General features: G+C 51.5%; 1 protein-coding gene across 5 annotated transcripts in view; it reads right to left on the bottom strand.

The window, feature by feature from the left end:
• Positions 1-6276, bottom strand: part of EXD3 (exonuclease 3'-5' domain containing 3) — a 186686-nt gene that overhangs the window by 125345 nt on the left and 55065 nt on the right. The window lies entirely within an intron of this gene.

The raw sequence follows: 6276 nt of genomic DNA, 5'->3' as shown, positions 1-6276 counted from the left end.
CACAGAGGGATGTGATGGGGGCACAGAGGGATGTGATGGGGGCACAGAGGGATGTGATGGGTGCACACAGAGGGATGTGATGGGGGCACAGAGAGGGATGTGATGGGGGCACTGCTCAGGGCAGGAGAAAAGCTGATGGCCATGTCCTGATCCAGTCCCATCCAAGCTCCTGGGCCTCCTCATCCCTGGGGAGCTCTGGGCCATTCTTTGACTTAATGACAGTGAATGCAAAATATCCCACCTGGACATTCTGTAATACTTTTGTCTCCCAAAGATAAATCCCTAAAATACAGCAGAGGGCTGGTTGAGCCTGGGGCAGAACTCAAATCTGGGCACCACCACACTGAGTTCCACCTAACCCTCGTGGAGGTGCACTGAGCAAAGGATGGGGGAGGTTTCCCAAAGCTGACATGAGAATGATTCCAGCCATGAGAATCAGAAGACTCCTGCAGCCCAGGATGGGAAGTGTGGAGCTCTGTGGGGTGGGCTCAGCCCAGCCCAGCCACCCTGCACCAGCCCTGCTCCTCTCACCTCGCTCTCAGTGCACTTGGCTGTGTCTCATCCAAAAATGACTGTTCTTTCCACCTACAGTACGAGGTGCAGGAAGCCACACAAGATCTTATCTGCAAGGGCATGTGCACTTGGGTGGTGTCTGCACTGACAATTTGTGTTTTCCCACGGTGGGGTTGGTGGCAGAGGAATTGCCTCGTGCAGGAGAACTGCTCTGAGTGCTGGGGCAGGACAGACAGCAGGGACTGCTGCTGACCCCTGGGACAGCACAAACACAGAGATGTCTGGGCCTGACTGAGGCCACTATTCCTAAACACACCGGGAGGGAATTTCTCAAATCCCAAATAAACGAAACAACAGAAGATTTTGAGGAGGAGGAACCAATGTCAACTCCAAGAAAATGACAGTGATCAAAGCCTGGATAATGGCAGAAATAATTGAGTAAAAGGCACACCAGGTATTAATCATTGGGCACATCTGGTCTGTGTTTTGGAATCACTCATTTCAAACTGGAGGCTAATCAGCTTTGCTGAGCTCAGAGTGCATCCCTGCTCAGTGGATGATTGTTTCCTGCTCAAAGGGCACTTCACACACAGCTGGCTGTGGGGAGGGCTGCAGAAAGCAGGGGAACATGGAATTCCTCAGGCCCACACTCAGGAGACCAGGCAGGAGTGAAACCATCAACACAGAGCAGTGCCAGGTTATTCCAGCACAAGAGTCAGAGGGAGGGGGAGAGAAGCACGAGTCCAGCTTGGGAAATGCACAGCTCAGGGGGAAGAGGGAACTGAAGCCCTGATTTGTGTCCCTCAGGTCACTCAGCAGTTTCAGATGGGGTTGAACTGCTCAGCTCATTCTCTGAGCATTGCTCACCTCCCCCAGCCCCAAACTCTGCACAGCTGGACCTGCTGCCCATCCTCAGGGCTGTCCCAGAGCCAGGAAATTCAGGCAGCAGTAGAACCCTAGCAGCTCATTTCTGACTCCCAGCCATGCTGAAGCTCCTTGGCCAGCATTTCCCAGGCACAGCCCGGGGCAGAGGAGGCTCTGCAAGGGGAGCAGTGGCCCATGGGCCATGGGCTGGCTCCCTCTGCTCCACAGGGGCATCAGCAGGCAGGCAGTGTGCCACCACAGCTGGGCACCTGCAGGGGAAAAAGGGCTGGACACTGGAACAATCATCATCCCCAGGGGATAAACAACTGCTGGAACATTCCCCCTGGCCTTCTTAGCCAATATGGTTCTTAATTCAAAAGAAGAAAGGAAATAAAAATGCTCACACTTTAAAATACAGTAAGAGCTGAAGAAGCCTTGGTATAATTAAGGTGGTGAATGAAGATAAGAAGCAATATCAGAGACATTTCCCCTGGCCTGAGAACAGCTCAGAAAAAGCCAGAGTGAAGGAATCTCCAATGTGATTATCCATTAATGTGCTCAATCAATGCTAACACTGATCTCCACTGACACATCTGCAAAGATCCACCGTGTGCAGTCCAGCAGCAGGGATGAAGCAGGGCTGCAAACTCCAGCACCCCTGACTGCCCACAACATCCCTGCAGCTCATGATGGGCATTGAACCCTCCATTTCTACACTTCTGAGTAGCTGTGCTCCTTTAACTCTGGTCAATCACCCTTTTTTACTACACCTGTAGCAGCATTGATGACAAAAACTCGCAATTCTGTGTCTACACAGTTTTTTGTCTGGGTACTCCGACATATTTTATGTCAAATTTTAACTGAACTCTACCAGATAACCCACATTCTATTAATTGAAAGACCAAACATTAACTAGATTCAGCATACAAGTCTTCATTATTTCTAGAAATTGATGGATAAAACAGAAGAAAAAATATACTCTGCTTTTGAAAACAGAGAAATCTGAATGGACAGCAACTGAAAATCCTGCTAAAAATAAAATACTGCTGACTTCATCCAATATTCTTGTTTAAGAAGCAAAGTGATAAAGGGGAGAGAAGCTCTGTGAATCACTGACACAGAGGCTGGAGTGGGAGGTCTCTCAGGCCCAGGAATATTTCTGGTTGTCAGAGGCTAAAAAGATTATTTATTGTTTCCTTCCTAAAGCCAGCTCCACTGCCACCTGTTCAGAATTTACTATAAAGCTGTTAAACAAGACGAGAACTTTGATGCTGACTGTGAAAACAATTTTCACTGTATCTGACCCGAGCAGCACTCACTGCTGATCCACAAGCAAAGGAATTTGATTTTTTTCTTTAAGCACAGCTATCTTTTTACCTTTATAAGCTGTTTAAAAAATGTAAATAAAATAACTCTGTGGACAATAGAGGGCATTCATCCCCCAGAAAGACAGCCGCCACCCTTAGACATGAAATATCGCAGCACATTAAGTCATGAGACCTCGCTAATCAAAGCTGACAGGGCCCTGAATGTGATTTCTGCTGAGACTTAGCGATATCATGGGGTAGTGAAGCATGCACAGCCTGCCAGACTGGCCCTGTTCATGTGACAATGGCTTTTATTCCCCAGAGGGGCCTGCGAGTGACAAGAGTCCCCTTTGTCTGCGGCCGCATTCGCAGTGCCAGAGAGCTTCATTCAGGCAGCCCCAGACACTCTTTGAAAGGCTGAAGTGTAACACAAGATGACCATGAAACACGAGCTTGCCTTCTGCCTACCCCTCATTCTTCTCCAGCACAGCCTGGCCTATTCAGGGCCCCTCTCAGCCCCGCTCGAGCTGCATTACCCCCGGTCTGCTGAATCCCAGCATTGTCCCCCTGGCACCCAGAGCCCTTTCTGCACCCAGCAAACACCCAGAGCCCTTCCTGCACCCAAAAAACACCCAGAGCCCTTTCTGCACCCAACAGGGTGTCCTTCCTGCACCCAGCAAACACCCAGAGCCCTTTCTGCACCCAACAAACACCCAGAGTCCTTCCTGCACCCAACAAACACCCAGAGCCCTTTCTGCACCCAGCAAACACCCAGAGCCCTTCCTGCACCCAACAGGGTGTCCTTCCTGCACCCAGCAAACACCCAGAGCCCTTTCTGCACCCAGCAAACACCCAGAGCCCTTCCTGCACCCAACANCAAACACCCAGAGCCCTTCCTGCACCCAACAGGGTGTCCTTCCTGCACCAACAAACACCCAGAGCCCTTCCTGCACCCAGCAAACACCCAGAGCCCTTCCTGCACCCAACAGGGTGTCCTTCCTGCACCCAACAAACACCCAGAGCCCTTCCTGCACCCAACAGGGTGTCCTTTCTGCACCCAACAAACACCCAGAGCCCTTTCTGCACCCAACAGGGTGTCCTTCCTGCACCAACAAACACCCAGAGCCCTTCCTGCACCAACAGGGTGTCCTTCCTGCACCCAGCAAACACCCAGAGCCCTTCCTGCACCAACAAACACCCAGAGCCCTTCCTGCACCAACAGGGTGTCCTTTCTGCACCCAACAAACACCCAGAGCCCTTCCCACACCACATCCATGAGATGTCTCTGTACATTCACCCAGAGCCTTTCCCACACCACATCCATGAGATGTCCCTGTACATTCACCCAGAGCCTTTCCCACACCACATCCATGAGATGTCTCTGTACATTCACCCAGAGCCTTTCCCACACCACAGCCCTGGCTCTCAGCACCCAGCAGCACGGCTGGGCTCTGGCACAGCCCAGGCTGAGGGTGGGATGGAGCTGTGGGCAGCTCTGGAGGGTTCTGGGGACACAAGGCTGCTGTGCTTGGCTGAGCTCCCTGAGCAGGAATGCTGATCCCTCCCATCTCCCCATGCCATGGGGGCACGATGAGCAGAGCTCATCACCCTGCTGAAAGCTCCCACTGCTGCTGCACGCTGCCATCAGCACAGATAAAATCAGCACAGATAAAATGCCAGATAGCCCAGACACCTCAAAACGCAGCTGCAGCTCCTGCCCTTCCCCAGCTCCTGGTGTGGCTGTGTCCCTGCATCCCAGGAGCACAGTGCCATCCTCTGGTGCTGCTCCCAGCACAGCCAAAGCACAACCAGCAGCTCCACCTGGCCCCTCTCCTGTGCCCTGTGCCACTGCTGCCCCAGCTCCAGCCTCAGCCTCCCCAAACCAGCCCCAAGGACGGCCAGGGGGCTTCAGGAACCAACAGCTGCCACAGCCATCCCCAGGGAGCCCTGGGACCTCGTCTGCCAAAGCAAATATTCCCCAAAACCTCCAGCAGGGAAAGGAGCCTTAACTCTCAGAGCAGGGACATTCATGGCTTGCACAGCACAGCCAAAGGGAATAATCTGCTCCAGAATAAATCACAGAATCCCAGCCTGGGCTGGGTTGAAATCCCAGGCAGGGACACCCCAGCCATGGCAGGGACACCTCTCACCATCCCAGCTGCTCCCAGCCCTGTCCAGCCCGGCCTGGGGCACTGCCAGGGATCCAGGGGCTGCTCACCCTGCCAGGAAGGCATTTCTACCCAAAATCCCATCTAAATTTCTCCTCTTTCAGCTTAAAATACTTGCACTATCACTATCTGCCCAGGGAAATGTCATCTCCCTCTGTTTGATGAGCCCTTTTAAACACTGAACTGTAAAATGCCTGGTGTTTTATGGCAAATCCAGCAAGAAAATAAATCATGTCAGTCAGGGTTTGTATGGATTTCTGTCCTGCCAGGTGAGAGAGGGAAAAGCCAACAATCCTACACGTGAGTCTGCTTCACTGGCCCAGCTGAGAGACAACAGGACAGACAGACACCCAGAGGCACTGCAGTGCTCAGAGCCCCAGCTCCAGGCTGCTTGGGGTTAGTCTGACTTAGCTGTGTTCACTCCCCAAGGGCAATAAAACACTTCCTGCAATTTTTGAGGAGAATTCGATTCATCCTTCTGGTAACAAAAGAAAGCTTGAAGAAAGCTATGGCTGAGAGTGAGAAGCTGTTGAGGTTTCCTGTTCTTCACACTGGAAATGAGCAGTGAATGAGCTCTGTTGTGAAACAAAAAACAGAACAATTCCTCCAAAAAAATTTGATTTCCAAAGCTGGATCTAGAAAGAACTGTATTTCTAATGAAAACAATAAATGTCTTTGGAGCCATGAACCTAAAAATCCCATTTGAATATCATCAAATAAGAGACATTTCTGTTGTAATTGTCAAATATTCACATTCAAAAACTTTTGGAGCACAAGACTAAGTCTCAAGCAGCTACCTGGGAACTTCAAACCAAACACAGAATATCTTTGTTTCAGTACTGAAAGAGATCAACAAGAATGGGATTCCAGGATGCCACCTGGGAATTTGGCTTTACTGAAGAACAGGAATTTAAGAATGCTATATTTGAGTTTTCCTTTTGCTAAACAAGCTCAAGTTGTTCTACACCATCCAAAGGAACCGTGCTTCTGGGGGAAAAACAAACCTTTGGCCTTTAAAAAAGAAAGATCATAGAATGTTGGGAGGGACCTTCAAGCCCATTCAGTTCCACCCCCTGCCATGGGCAGGGACACCTTCCAGCAGCCCAGGATGCTCCAGGCCCTGTCCAGCCTGGCCTGGAACACTTCTGGGGATGGGACAAGCATGCTGGAGATGCTGGAGATGCTGGAGATGCTGGAGGTGCTGGAGGTGCTGGAGATGCTGGAGGTGCTGGAGGTGCTGGAGGTGCTGGAGATGCTGGAGGTGCTGGAGGTGCTGGAGGTGCTGGAGGTGCTGGAGGTGCTGGAGGTGCTGGAGATGCTGGAGATGCTGGAGGTGCTGGAGGTGCTGGAGGTGCTGGAGGTGCTGGAGGTGCTGGAGATGCTGGAGGTGCTGGAGGTGCTGGAGGTGCTGGAGGTGCTGGAGA

The sequence above is a fragment of the Parus major genome, chromosome 17, assembly GCF_001522545.3.
Source record: "Parus major isolate Abel chromosome 17, Parus_major1.1, whole genome shotgun sequence".
NCBI lineage: Eukaryota > Metazoa > Chordata > Aves > Passeriformes > Paridae > Parus > Parus major.
This window is presented reverse-complemented; position numbering and strand designations above follow the sequence as displayed.